The sequence below is a fragment of the Balaenoptera borealis genome, assembly GCF_965194805.1.
Source record: "Balaenoptera borealis genome assembly, chromosome: 2".
In the NCBI taxonomy this organism is placed as follows: domain Eukaryota; kingdom Metazoa; phylum Chordata; class Mammalia; order Artiodactyla; family Balaenopteridae; genus Balaenoptera; species Balaenoptera borealis.
This window is the reverse complement of record NC_138867.1, coordinates 170,305,872-170,320,195: the sequence shown is the minus strand read 5'-3', so window position 1 is coordinate 170,320,195 and position 14,324 is coordinate 170,305,872. Positions and strand designations below refer to the sequence as shown.

The window sequence follows — 14,324 nt, the reverse complement described above, 5'->3', positions numbered from 1 at the left end:
TTTTTTTAGATTCCGCATACAAGCAATATCATATGATATTTATTTTTCTCTGTCTGACATACTTCACTTGATATGATAATCTCCAGGTCCATCCATGTTGCTGCAAATGGCAGTATTTCATTCTTTTTTTGGTTGAGTAGTATTCCATTGTATATATGTACCACATCTTCTTTATACACTCATCTGTTGATGGACATTTAGGTTGCTTCCATGTCTTGGTTATTGTAAACAGAGGTGCAATAAACATTAGGGTGCATGTATCATTTCGAACCATGTTTTTTTTCCAGATATATGTCCTGGAATGGGATTGCTGGATCATACCGTAGCTCTATTTTTAGATTTTTAAGGAACCACCATCCTGTTCTCCATAGTGACTGTACCAATTTACATTCCCACCAACAGTGAAGGAGGGTTCTCTTTTCTCTACAGCCTCTCCAGCATTTATCATTTGTAGATTTTCTGATGATGGCCATTCTGACTGTTGTGAAGTGATACCTCATTGTAGTTTTGATTTGCATTTCTCTAATAATTAGCAATGTTGAGCATCTTTTCTTGTGCCTCTTGGCCATCTGCATGTCTTCTTTGGAGAAATGTTGATTTAGGTCTTCTGCCCATTTTTTGATTGGGTTATTTGTTTTTTGGATATTGAGCTGCATGAGCGGTTTGTAAATTTTGGAGACTAATCTCTTGTCCATAGCATCATTTGCCAATATTTTCTCCCATTCTGTGGGCTGTTTTCTCATTTTGTTGTGGCTTCCTTTGCTTGCAAAAGCTTTTGAATTAAATTCTGTCCCATTTGTTTATTTTTGTTTTTATTTCCATTACTCTGGGAGACAGAACGAAAAAGATGTTGCTGTGATTTATGTCAAAGAGTGTTCTGCCTATGTTTTCTTCTGAGTTTTATAGTATCCAGTCTTACATTTAGGTCCTTAATCCGTTTTGAGTTTATTTTTACGTATGGTGTTAAAAAAAGCTCGTTTCATTTTCTTACATATACCTGTCCAGTTTTCCCTCACCATTTATTGAAGAGACTGTCTTTTCTCCATTGTGTAGTCTTGCCTCTCTTGTCATAGATTAATTGACCATAGGTGCGTGGGTTTATTTTTGGACTTTCTATCCTGTTCCATTGATCTATATTACTGTTTTTCTGCCAGTACCATACTTTTTTGATGACTACAGCTTTGTAGTGTAGTCTGAAGTCAGGGAGTCTGATTCTTCCAGCTCCGTTTTTCTTTCTCAAGATTGTTTTGGCTATTCAGTGTCTTTTGTGTCTCCATACAAATTTTAAGATTTTTTGATCTGTGAAAAATGCCATTGGTAACTTGATAGGGATTGCATTGAATCTGTAGATTGCCTTGGGTAGTATAGTCATTTTAACAATATTGATTCTTCCAATCCAAGAACATGGTATATCTTTCCATCTGTGTCGTCTTTGATTTCTTTCATCAGCATCATATAGTTTTCAGAGTACAGGTCTTTTGTCTCCTTAGGTACGTTTATCCCTAGGTATTTTATTCTTTGATGCAATGGTAAATGGGATTGTTTCTTTCATTTCTCTTTCTGATCTTTTATTGTTAGTGTATGGAAGTGCAACAGATTTCTGTGTATTAATTTTGTTTCCTGCAACTTTACCAAATTTATTGATGAGCTCTTGTAGTTTTCTGGTAGCATCTTTAGGATTCTCTATGTATAGTACCATGTCATCTGCAAACAGTGACAGTTTTACTTCTTCTTTTCCAATTTGGATTCCTTTTATTTCTTTTTTTTCTCTAATTGGCTGGGCTAGGACTTCCAAAACTATGTTGAGTATAAGTGGTGAGAGTGGACATTCTTGTCTTATTCCTGATCTTAGAGGGAATGCCTTCAGCTTTTTACCATTGAGTATGAGGTTAGATGTAGGTTTGTCATATATGGCTTTATTATATTGAGGTAGGTTCCCTCTACGCCCACTTTCTGGAGAGTTTTATCGTAAACAGGTGTTGAATTTTGTCAAAAGATTTTTCTGCATCCATTGAGATGATCATATGGTTTTTATTCTTCAATTTGTTGATGTGGTGTATCACACTGACTGATTTGCAGATATTGAAGAATCCTTGCATCCCAGGGATAAATCCCACTTGATCATGGTGTATGATCCTTTTAATGTATTATTGGATTCGGATTGCTAGTGTTTTGTTGAGGCTTTCTGCAACTATGTTCACCAGCGACACTGGCCTATAATTTTCTTTTTTTTGTGATATCTTTGTCTGGTTTTGATATCAGGGTGATGTGGCCTCATAAAATGAGTTTGGGAGTGTTCCCTCCTCTGCAATTTTTTGGAATAGTTTCAGAAGTATAGGTATTACCTTTTCTCTAAATGTTTGAGAGACTTTGCCTGTGAAGCCATCTGATCCTGGACTTTTGTTTTTTGGGAGATTTTAAATCACAGTTTCAATTTCAGTACTTATGATTGGTCTATTCATATTTTCTATTTCTTCCTGGTTCAGACTTGGGAGATTGTACCTTTCTAAGAATGTGTCCATTTCTTCCAGTTTGTCTATTTTATTGGCATATAGTTGCTTGGGGTACATATAAATTTTAAATTATTTTACCTTTCTGGTTGAATGACCCTTTTATGAAATATCCCACTATATCTCTAGTTTTGCTTTTTACTTTAATGTCTGTTTTGCCTGATATTAACATAGTTTCATCAACATTTTTTTACATTGTTGGCATAGTATGTATTTGTCCATTCTTTTGCTTTATACTGTTAATACCCTTAATTTTAAGAGAATATTTTGTGTACAGTTTATGCTTTTTAAAAAATTGAGCCTGACAATTTTCATCATTTTTTGACATATTTAGTCCACTTACATTTAGTATGATGTCTGTGATAGTTTTCTAGGGCTGCCATAACAGAGTACCACAGAGTGGGTGGCTTAAACAACAGAAATTTATTTTCTCACAGTTCTGAAGACTAGAAGTCCAAGATCAAAATGTGAGCAGGTTTGGTTTCTTCTGAGGCCTCTCTCCTTGGCTTGCAGATGGCTGCCTTCTCACTATGTTTTTCCCTCTGTGTGTTTTTGCCCCTTATGTCTCTTTTGTGTGTCTAAATTTCCTCTTTTTAATAAGGACACCACTCAGATTGGATTAGGACTTGCCCTAATAGCATCATTTTAACTTAATCACATTTATTAGGCTCTATCTCCAAATATAGTCACATTTTGAGGTACTTGGGCGTTAGAGCTTCAATGTATGAATATAGGGGGGATACAATTCAGCCCCTAACAATATCTGATATATTTCAGTTTAAACTCATAATCTTACTATTTGGTTTTTCACTTGTCCCACTTGTACTAATTTCTCCTTGCCTTATTATTATTGTTATTATTATTATTAATTAGGTAATATTTTTCAATCTTTTCTTTTTCTCTAATAACTTGTTAGTTATCCTTATTTTTATTCTTCTTTTAGTAGTTACCTAGAAATTACAGCTGGCATACTTGATTACTAGTGTCTAATCCAAATAAATAAGTATTTTTGCTACTTCCTGCTTAACATGAGGACCTCAGAACACTTTACCCATTATTTTTTGTAAAAGGCAACTCTTACTCTTCTTACTGCACTTCTTAATGTAATCTGTCTTTTTTGATGGATGCTGTTAAATTTTTTCTTTTTGTTTTGATTATCCACAGTTTACACTATGAATTTCTTTTTATTCACCTTGCTTTTGACTAATAGAGCTTCTATGACTTGATGTTTTCCATAACTTTTGGAAATTTCTTTACCACTATTTTTTTCAAATATTGCTTCTGCCCTATTCTCTTTTTCCCCTCCGCTTTTGAGATTCCAGTTACATTTAAGTTAGACCTCACTGAGTTCATATATTTCTCATGCTCTTTCCCATATTTTATGTTCTTTTTCTGTGTTTCAGCCTTGATTTTTCTATTGACCTACTGCTCTCCTTACTTGTGTCTAACCTGCTCCTAAATCCATTTATTAAGTTCTTAGTTTAGTGTTTTTTTTTTAAATTTATTTATTTTTATGGCTGTGTTGGGTCTTTGTTTCTGTGCAAGGGCTTTGTCTAGTTGTGGCAAGCGGGGGCCACTCCTCATTGCGGTGTGCGGGCCTCTCACTGTCGCGGCCTCTCTTGTTGCGGAGCACAAGCTCCAGACGCGCAGGCTCAGTAATTGTGGCTCACGGGCCTAGTTGCTCCGTGGCATGTGGGATTTCCCCAGACCAGGGCTCAAACCCGTGTCCCCTGCATTGGCAGGCAGATTCTCAACCACTGCGCCACCAGGGAAGCCCCTTAGTTTAGTTTTTGATTTTTTTTCATTCTAGAGTTTTATTTGAATGTTTTCATAGATTGCAGCTGTCTGGTGAAATTATCCATCTTCTTTTCTTTTCTCTTGAATATAATAATAATAGTTATTTTAAAGTCTCTAAAAGGTAATGTCAATATATAGATCTCCTTTGAGTTTGTTTCTTTTTCTTCTCTCTTGATTTTTGGTCATTTTATCCTTGCCCTGGAATACCTCGTATTTTTCTTGAATGGATAACATTGTGAATTACAAATTATAGAGATAGTCTGAAGTTCTGGAAGATAATCTTTTCCTTCTGTCATGCAGCTAAATTTTCAGCAGATTTTAATCTAGCCTATGACTGATCTGTAGGAAGCTGGGTCAGTATTTATGAGAATTTGTCTATTTCCGATTAATTATTATTCCTAGGATATAGTCTTTCTGTGGTCTTAGCTGGAAACCTGGGATGTTTTTGAGGGCTGTGAACTCCAATTTTTGTCTCCCAGATCTATGAGATTACTGAAAGTTCTGCTCAGCTTTCCAGCCATTAGACCCTTTGCTGTTTAAATCAACAAATTTCTTGAAAGAAAAAGCACCACAGAACATCCAACTCATCTCAAAATTCTTCCCTTCTAGCTGGGACCTCAGCCTCTCAAGTCATGGTTGCTTTGCTATTGTTATGATGCCTTCAAAAAATTTTGCTTTCTTGTATTTTATCCAACTTCTATAATTGTTCTCATTGTGAAAGTTTCTCTAATACAAATTACTCCACTATAGCTCGAAATTTTTTTTTATTTAATTTCTATTTTTAATTGTGTGAAACATTTGCCAAAACCCAAACTATAAACAGAAGTACATTCAAAGATGCCTAGTTTCTATCTCTGTCTTCTCCAAAATTTCTTCCTTCCTCCTACATGAAACATATTTTTATTAGTTTTTGGTTATCCATTCATTTTTGAATTTTGAAAATATAAACAAATGTATATATATACATATATATATAATTATCCTCCTTTCTTACACAAGAGATAGCATACTATGTACACTGTTTTGCACTCAACATTATATCCTGAAGATCAGCATAGCAGATAGAAATACTTTGTGTTGCTTTTTACAGTGTATAGTACTCCATCATGTTGCTATATTATAACTTGATCAGACCACCTTTAGTGAGCTTTCAATTTTTGTTATTATGAAAAAAATTTGGACATGTATGAAGTTAGAGAGAATAGTTTAATAAATGTCCATGTACCTATCACCTAGCTTTGACAGTTATCAACTAATGGCCAATATTGTTTCATCTGCTCTCCCACCCACTTCTCCCTGCCTCCCTCACCTGTGGATTATTTGGAAACAAAAATTCAGGAATCATATAACTTCGTTATATGTAAATACATTAGTGTGTTTCTCTAAAAGATAAGGAAATAAAAAAAAAATAATAGAATGAACATTTTAAAAGAATTTCTAACAGAGAAATATTGATATTGACATCTCATGGGCATTTATGTCACAGTTACTGCTTTCTTCATAGTGTTTAAAGTTTGGGGGAGTACTTTGAATACCCTCAGACACTTGAAAAATTATTTTAGAAAATTACACTTACACATTAAAGTAAAACAGAATACTTCTATTTATTCAAGGTAGTTTTCAAAATAAAAAAGAAGGTATCAGTTCAGACTTCCTAGTAATTTATTTGAGAAAAATGGGCATTTCAAAGACTACGTCTATAGCCTTTAGAATCTTTAAAGATAAGGAATAATTGCTATTAATAGACTTTTCTTGCTTCCCTACTGTGGGTCTTCAAGCCTCAAGCTATCTTGATTTAGGATGGATCAAGGAGAAAAACACTGAATTTGGATATGAGATTCAAGTTTGATTTTTAATGGACTGGATTTAGAATACTTAAATGAGCTTTAGTCTAACCACCCAACTCTTGAATATGCATGAGATATCATGAGAAAATGGGGATGAAAGAATTGAGATGTCCTATTTAAAAGCAGTGGTTGTACAAAAATAAAGGCATTTCCTTGTTTGTACAAGATCAACTGGAGCCTGTTCAGTATAATGAATGGTAATATAGGAGATGTCACATGGCAATACAGTATATGTTTCCCAGTATGTAGACAGTAGGCTTGCAGTGATTCGTGGGAGGCTGAAATCATGGTGGATTGAGTTTGGGGGTAGTTTGAAAGGAGAAGATGTGCTCAAGCTTGATTTTGGAGAATTAGTAATGACCAAGGAAGACTAGAGGAAACAGACATAGTACAGTCATCCCCAGGTATACATGGGAGATTTACTCCAGGATCCCCCCTCCCCAGTGGATACCAAAACCTCTGCATGCTCCAGTCCTTTTTATAAATGGTTAAATTGCATATAACCTGTGCTCATCCTCCCATATACTGTAAATCATCATCATAATATTACTTAAGTTAATACAATGTAGATGGTATATGAATAGTTGCCCGTGCATGGCAAATTCAAGTTTTGCTTGTTGGAACTTTCTGGAGTTTTTTTTTTCCTGAATACTTTCAATCTATGGTTGGTTGACTCTGTAGATTCAGAACCCAGAGATAGAGGGCTGACTGTAATCTCCAATGGGGAAAAATGGTTTGAGCAAAAGTGTGGACATTGAAAAACATCAGATGTATAAGGAGGATAAGAGGAAAAGGCTGAAAAGGGAGAAGAGTGGTAAATGCTCTAAGTCATGTCCTCAGCAGCCAATGTGCTGAAAACCAATTTGCCAGAACCCAATTCCATTCTCTGTTCTCTGGTCTTCCTGCCTCTCCCTCTAAGCATCCCCCTCAGTGTGTTCCTTGCCTCCAGCTGAAAGAGCTGGAAGCAAGAGCAGACAAAGGGGTACATAAAAAAAAAAAACCTATAACAAAGACACTGTTTTATGATGATCTCATCTTATCAATAACCAGTGCTGTGGCTGGACCAGCCCTTGTGGTTCCTATTATGATTGCAACATACCCTTCAGCAATAGCCATCAGGAAACTTTGAAAACATAGAGGTTGATTACATACACAACACACCTGGGACCACACAGCGAGGCAGCAAGTAGAGAAAGAGAAAGAAAGAGAGTGGGCCTGGGGTCCTGCTTTTACAGGGGTCAAGGGTGGGGGCCTAGGACTTTAGGGGATCACTCTTTATTAGTTAATTTAAACATAAGGCCGTGAATTTAAATCACAGGAAGAGAAAAAAAACAAGCAGCCCAAATGGCCAATTATTGAAATCAACCAGGATGTCTAAAACAAAGGAGCCTCAGTGGGGAGAGGCAGCTAGGCTCTGGCTCTTTGTCTGGCAACATGGCTGTCAATGTGTTCATTCCACATAGTCTTCTTTGAAGTGGATGCCTTCAAAGAAGTGGCAATCAAAGCTTAAGTCAGGTACTTGCATTATAAAAAAAAACCCAAAACACAAACAAACAAACAAACATACAAACAAAAAAGCCACTGTCAGAGCTTATACTACAGACACCTAAAAATACAAGGATTTAGAAGAAACGAGTCTGGTGACTTAGCCATTTGGCAGGTAAAATGCCACCATATTGGTCAGTGAGAAAATTAATTAATTCTATAGGACATAAAGCCAAAAAGAGAGAAACCATAAAATTTATCATTCAACAGGAGACACTCTTGAGAGTGAAAGGGAGTGCTATCCACGATTACGCTGGGACAACAGGCATAATAACAAGACCACAGGATTGTCCACAGCAAACTGTGAAGGGCACTGAGCTTAGATAACCATCTAACAGGGTTTGGGAAGACACCCAGCTCCCATGCCACCATCTGACTCTCTCAAAGATGGGTGCTTTTCTTTCCCTCCCACTAGGAGGGACGGAATTGTGTTCAGTTCCCACCTTTGATTCAAGTGCAACATCTCACCCAGTGCTCTGCATACCATAGGCCTCCGGTAGATGCAGGCTGACTTCACAGGGCAGGAAAAGGACAGGTGTGGATGGCGTAGTGCAGGGAGAGCCAATTGGGGCAGTCACAGGTAAAGACCCCATGTGGGCCTGGGAGGTCACTGGGGAACCATTGAAATGTGTCTGTGGTGGGGGATAGAGCACCAAGGAACTTGCCCCCATTCCTGTGCCCTGGCTGCCCTGTGCCCCTCCCATGACCAGGTTTCCCCACCCTGTCCCACTGGCCCTTCTTCTGGTCCTGTCCCCAAGCTCCCTGTTTGGATTTCTTTAATTATAAACTTGGGAGCTTCTGCTCCAGGGCTGGAGTTTGTGGGCTCCCCTGGGACTTCACAGCTTTACCTTCCTCACTCAGGTTCAGTGTTAAGCACCTGCATGGGCAGCGGGAGACAGTTCTGCAACCCAGGCTGGGAGGCAGCCCATGGAAGGGGGACGGGCATCAGGGGGTGGGCTCAGATACACGGATCCCGGCTCTGTCCCCATCTGCCCACCACCGTCTCCTTGACTAGGTTCACTTTCTCCACACCCCTTTTGCTGAGAGGAGGTTGTTGTCTGTCTGAGGCCCATTGTCTGAGCTAGAGAGTCACAGGGAGGCTGAGGGTGACATGGACACCCACAGCTGGACTGAGAGGTCGGTGGGAGCTGAGGAAGGAGGTCAGAGCCGGGGGGCTCCTCCCTGACCCCGCTAATCCAGTAAGTGCAAACAAAGAAAGGAGGATGAAATGATTTTGAGGCTGGAATCTCCTTCACAGGGTATTTGCTGAGTTTGTTTTCTTCCAGGGAACCCACCTTTAGGTGAGGGTCTTTACCTGTTACCCACCTCTCTCCTTTTTGCAGTTCCTATTACTGATTGCTGGTCATTTCGCATTTCTGTTTATCAGCATTTTCTCTTCCTGTTATTTTCTGCCTAGGTTAGTTTTTATTTTCTTTTGGGGGGATGAGGGGGTGGGCATATATCTTCTAGTGTTATGCCTCTTCTCACTCTTTCTTCCAGTCTTCTTCCTTTGATCTACTTCTCCCTTTTTCTTAACTTAGTGTCTCATTGACCTTTTTCTTTTCTCTTTCCCTCTGTCTGGATTGGGGGGGCCACAGTGATGGGTTGAAGAGTTTTCTAAAGAAGGAAGAAAAAGGATAAGTGGAGGGAGATGCAGGTAAAGAGGCAGGGAGGAGAGGGGATGTAAAGTCGCTTTTTCCCCAAAAGGTGACTTGTTTTATGGTGTCATCTCTAGGAAGAAAAATGAACTCGCTAACTAAACACCCAGAGAAAGGAATGACGTTACAGTGCAAGAAATGAGCATGTGAGATGCCAGAATAATTTCTTGAATTGTTTTGCATAATACAATTAATCATTCAACAAATATGTGCTGAGAACAAAATATATGCCAGGCACTGTCCTAAGAGCCTGAGATCCCACCACGTGCAAAAGTGGCATCAGTGAATATAGGTTTTAGTTGAGAAATTAGGAGTATAACAAAATTCATGTGAATTAAATGTAGCATGCCCAAGGGTGTTTAGTGCAATGAGAAACATAAGGCAGGTTAGGAATGAGAAGGAAAAAAGGATTTCAATTCTAAATAGATGTGATGGAAGGCCTGGCTAACAAGGTGAGGAGCAGGTACGGGAACAAGGTGGAATATGCCTGGGGAGAGCCTTATATGAGGAGGTAAGAGCAAGCCTTGCCTCCGCCTGCTCTGTTGGAGGAACGGAAGGGAGGCCAGTGAGACTTGAGTGGAGGAAATTCCAGGGAGAGCAGAACATACATCCTTTTCCCTATGGATGCTCCAGCAACATCTGTTGAAAAGGCTATCCTTTCTCTGAGAAATTGAATTGCTTTTGCTCCTTTGTCAGTGTAGTATACAGAAGTAGAAATATAATGTTGCACATGAAACATATAATGCTATAAACCAATGTTACCTCAAAAAAAAATAAATAAATAAAGGCAAGCAGCAAAAAGGATAGCAACAATAATGACAAAAAAATTAGTTGGGGAGAAAATATTTGCAAGCCACATATTTGACAAAGGACTTGTAGCTGGACTAAATAAAGAACTTATCAAAATTTAATATTTTAAAAAGTTGTCCACATTAACAGAATTAAGGGGAGAAATCACATGATCATCTCAATTGATGCAGAAACAGTATTTGACAAAATTTAGTACCTTTTCATGATAAAAGCATTCAACAGACTAGGAATAAAAGTAGACAGGTGAATGGTTAAACAAACTGTGGTACATTTATACCATGGAATATTACTCAGCAATTAAAAAAAAAGAAATACTATTGATATAACTGGAATGGATCCCAAGGCAATTATGCAGAGTAAAAAAGCCAGTCTCTAGAGGCTACATATTGTCTTATTCCTTTTATGTAGCATTCTTGAAGCAACACAATTGGAGACAGAGAATAGATTAGTGGTTGTCAGGGGTTAGGGATGGGAGACAGGAGAAATTAGAGGGGTTGTATGTGGCTATAAAAGAGTAGCACAAGGGAGTCTTGTGGTGATGGAACAGTTCTGTGTCTTGATTGTGACACTTACATGAAGGCTACACATGTGATAAAATTGCTATATATCAGGTCCTGGGGCAGGAAAGGGCAGCAGTGCGGCTGTTAGCTGTCACTGGGGGTCGACTGTGGCCCGGTGCCACCTCTTAGATCCTCCCCCGTCCCCTTAAAAAAAGATAAGAAGTAGTGAGTCAAACAAAGAATCATGCCTCTTGAGAACTAGGTAAATTTAAATCTTGGGTAGCCTAATAGACAATGTTCAATCATGACATTGAAAAAACATGCAGTTTTGGTGTGCTGTGTTTTCATTTTTATTTGTCTCTAAGTGTTCTGCAGTTTCCCTTGTGATTTCTTCATTGATCCATTGGTTGTTTAAGATTGTATTGTTTAATTTCCACAAATTAGTAAATTAAAGTTTTACTTCTGTTATTGAAAAAAAAAGAATAATGATGTACATATTAAATTAATGCAAATTATATAAGTTTAAATAGTGAGCTGATTCCAGTGTAAATAAAGAATGAGAAAATGAATGTGCTGGGAAAAAAAATATTGCTATATAGAGATATGGAGAAATCTGAATAAACTCTATGGGTTGTACCAACATCAATTTCCAGTTTTGTTACTGTACTATACTTATACAAGATGTCATCATTGGGGAGAGCAGGCGAAAGGTACATGAGACCTCCCTGTACATGTCTTTGCAACTTTATGTGAATCTATAATTATTTCAAAATATTTTCTTTCTTCCTTCCTTTCTTTCTCTCTTTCTTTGAGCCCAGATTCCAAATTAACATTCTAAGAAGTTAATGCTCTGATGTGCAGATAGTAAGAGCCCTGTTAATGTCAGGGGCTGTGGTTAGTTCATGATTCCGTGTGGTTTTACAGACACATTTTCTAATCCACACTGAGGACCTCACTGTGGAGCAGTGGAAGGGCCTGTTAATAAAATGACTGAGTGGAAGGTCGTGTTATTAAAACATGAAATACTCAGCTAAGGCCAATCTCTGCAGGCCCATGAGGCCTGAAAGACACACACATTGGTTGAAAAGCAGACAGCTATACAAAGTTATAAAAATCACACCACAATCTTTTCAGTAAGATTTAACATAAACACCAGGAATAAAGGCACTGAATGCAGCAGTAATCCCAGTGTATTCTACTCTAGTATTGGTTACCCTCTTCTCTTCGAATCTCCCGTCCAAACTCAGAGCCCTAGGGACAGAAATCAGGCTACTTTTGTCTTCTAGAATTTGAGCCAACCATGCAAATGAGGTTTTGGAAAATTTAATAACATAAAAATCTAAGTTTAAAAAACGTGATTCAAGGCGTAGCTCCGATCTTGCTAAAAACGCCTTTTGGGAGGTTGAGCCGCTTGCACAATGTTGGGAATGAACGAGCCGTCCCAGCTCTATGAATAGAGCAATGACGTGCACATGGACCTGATGCCTGGCAAGAGGGACCTTCCACAGAGAGAGGTAGGCAGCGGGAGCCGGGAGCCATCCCCGAACCCCCGCACCGGAGCCCTGCCACAGTTCGACCAGGACGGCCCAAGGGCGGAGGAGGCGGCCCAGCCAACGGCGGAGCCACAGGGGGACGGAGGCCTTGCTAACCGGCCCAGCTCTGGGGAGTAGCCAGGCCGGCTCGCCAGCCCTGGCTTCGAGAAGGTGGGGGGAGGGGGGAGGGGGGTACGACGAGAAAGACTGGGAATTTGATGACTGAGAGGATGACTACGCCTATCCGGAAGAGGAGCAGCTGAGTGGTGCAGGCTACAGAGTTTCAGCAGCCTTTGAAGAAGCCAAGGTGTTTCTGAGAACCTCCAGAGTAAGAGAAGCAGCTCTGGATGGCGGGTTTCAAATGCGTTATGAAAAGACCTCTTCTGATCAGTTGGCTTTTATGGAAAAGCTTTTTTCACTTATGGTTGTCAATCGTTTGACCGAAGAACTCGGCTGTGATTAGATTATTGATGTGATACAGAGTAGTTAAGTGATTTGGGAGAGACCCAGTGTTCCACTGTCTCTCGGGTTCATTCCAAATAGGTCCGTGCCAGTGGAAAACTTGATCTTAAAAATTTTTTTTTTCCTAATTTAATTAATTAATTTATTTATTTTTGCAGAGTAGAATAGGGCAGGGACAGCACACTTATGAAAAAGGAAGATAATTGGTAAAGAAAAAGGCTGTTAGTACTGTTGACTCCTGTTTTCAAGAATGTCCTAAAACACCTATGGCTTTGACTTTGTTATTGATCCAGATTATTTTCCTTGCATTGGGGAAAATATCTTTCATATGTAAGGGATGGTTTTGCAAGAATAAGTCATGACCAAGACAAACTACCAGCACAAGAGCCCACTGTATTAGTTGCATGACAAAGAGTAACTAATTTGTCCAATTAAAGACACAAGATCTCTTTGAGTTATTTGGACTGAAAGCATTTTTATTATTTATTTATTTATTTATTTATTTATTTATTTATCTATCTGCCACACCGCGAGGCTTGCGGGATCTTAATTCGCCGACCAGGGATTGAACCCTCACCCTCAGCAGTAATATCGCCGAGTCCTAACCACTGGACTGCCAGGGAATTCCCTTGTCTGCAAGTATACGGAGAAAACTTTGAAGATTCCACTCTGTGATCTATCCAAGCTGTGGTTATCAAACGCTAAATTTTTAGTGTAAGATAAATTGAGTATTCTTCAGTACCCCTAAAGGATAATCAAGCCCCCAAAGAAATATGTATTGTGTGTGCTATGTCTTAAAATGTGTTTCCAAGATCATCTGAAATTTTGCTTGTACTTGTATCTTAATCATTTAGATAGCTACTGTGATCTATAATTCAAGAAAATACCTTGTCTTGACTATTTTTATAAGTCAAACTTAAGACTTCCTTAATAAAGTTTCAAATTTGAGACATTAAAATGTATGTGAAAGTACAAGAAAACAAACTATTTCTAACATCCTTACACTCTAGAGAAAGTGTCTGTTTTACTTGCTCTCTGTTTTTCATTTAACTTTACAGGTAAAAGACTGTTTCAACTTCATAATGTAAGAAATGTTAAGTGAAAATTGTCAAGTAAAAAGAAAGCCCTACATCTAAAAGAGACTTTATGAACACTCATGTCCGTCAACCCTTAAAGGTTTTAAACTTGCCCAGAAATCCCCCTCAGTATCTGAAGTTTCCTCAGTCTCCTTCTCTAGTTAAGCTTGTTATTGGTTATGCACTGGCATTCGAGGTAATTTTTTTTTTTTTTTAAAGCACAATTCAAGTCTGTATCTGAAGCAAAATCACTCACTGATGCAGGTAAAAATCAACAGAAAACCAAACTGGAGATTAGTTCACCAAATAGTGATGGTTGTCTCTGAGTTTGGGGCTTGCAGATGAATTTTTTTCTTTATACTTTTCTTGGATTTGCTATTTTTTAAGAAGTGGGTTTTTATAATGCGGGGCGGGGGTAGGGGTTGTCTCCGTACAGTGTGCAGTCAAGCATGTTTTGTCAAGACCCTGTACCTCCATACCTCCAACTGGAACATTTGTTTCAAGGGTGGAAACATCATCAGGCAACAGAACTGCATGGATGGAGGTTTCTGAGACCGCCAAGGCGGTCACTAATGAACCACTTCTGA

The 14,324-nt window shown here is 38.6% G+C and overlaps 1 pseudogene across 1 annotated transcript in view; it reads left to right on the top strand.

Moving 5' to 3' along the window:
• The first annotated feature begins 10,130 nt into the window (after positions 1–10,130).
• LOC309623014 (EP300-interacting inhibitor of differentiation 1 pseudogene) overlaps positions 10,131–14,324 on the top strand; it is a 5,953-nt pseudogene continuing 1,759 nt past the window's right edge. Inside the window, exon 1 of the transcript in view lies at positions 10,131–14,324. This exon is cut by the window's right edge and continues 1,759 nt beyond it. The product of the transcript in view is annotated as an EP300-interacting inhibitor of differentiation 1 pseudogene (transcript).